Source organism: Limulus polyphemus, unplaced genomic scaffold, assembly GCF_000517525.1.
Source record: "Limulus polyphemus unplaced genomic scaffold, Limulus_polyphemus-2.1.2 Scaffold2497, whole genome shotgun sequence".
In the NCBI taxonomy this organism is placed as follows: Eukaryota; Metazoa; Arthropoda; class Merostomata; order Xiphosura; family Limulidae; genus Limulus; species Limulus polyphemus.
Window position 1 is genome coordinate 73,221 of NW_013668107.1, and position 1,034 is coordinate 74,254.

Here is a 1,034-nt window from a genome sequence, read left to right on the forward strand (position 1 = left end):
CTAATAGGAAACTTTCATAAACCAAAAGTGAAGAAGTCTGAAGAGTGTCCAACACCACTTTCTTCTATTTGGTGTGTTAGTGTGAAGTTCAAGTCATCAAAGCAGCATCCAGTTCATTGAAGAAAAAACTCAGTTTTTAATAATCACAAATATTATTGACATTTCATTGTATCTATATAAATAACAGGATAACAATTCAAACTTCAGTTGGTGTCTAGCATTAACACAGCTAATAATGAATGTGTTTTGTATCTCATGCAATGAGTCTAAAATATTTATACAAAAAATATATATTTATGTAAAGATTCTTTTCTTAATTTCTTAACCAAATAGTAAGCTTCAGCAATTGGAAATGAAACTCAAAGAAAGAAGTACCAATGACCAGGAAGGTAAGCATTACTACTTTCTTATCTCAGTTTTTGCACCTAACTTGACTTTATCTAGAAGTTAATTAATATGATAATCATCACTGCATTCCTTAGAGAAGACTTTAACATGATTCTTTTTTAGTGATACGGCATTAAGGAGGACAAACTTAACAATGCAGTGTAATTTTATAGATTCGTGTCAACACTGGTGAATAGAAGGCTTTTCTACTTGCTATTCATTATAATCTGTATTCCTACTTTATGTGTATCACAGTCAATTTGTTATTTAGTCTACAAGATATTAAATTAGTAAATATTACATCTCAACTGCAGTTTTATTTATTTATTGATGGCTGGCTTATGGCATTTTGACCCTTAGACTGGGCTTACTAACTATTACATCTGAAGATCTCTAGATAATTCTACATCTTGAAATGTATTTTGCATTTCATGCTTTAACGTTATCTCGACTAGTCTTCCTATGGTCAGGGGTCAAAGGGCATGTCATCAGATTTGTAGACTTGCATTAAAAATGTTATTGAACTATTTTTATGTATGTACGTCAAAAAGTTTGGTATCAAATTGTAGATCATAATTCAAATTTTAGTCTTATACATTAGTTAATGTTTTAATTTAAAAGTAAATATTAAAAAATAATTCTTAAAT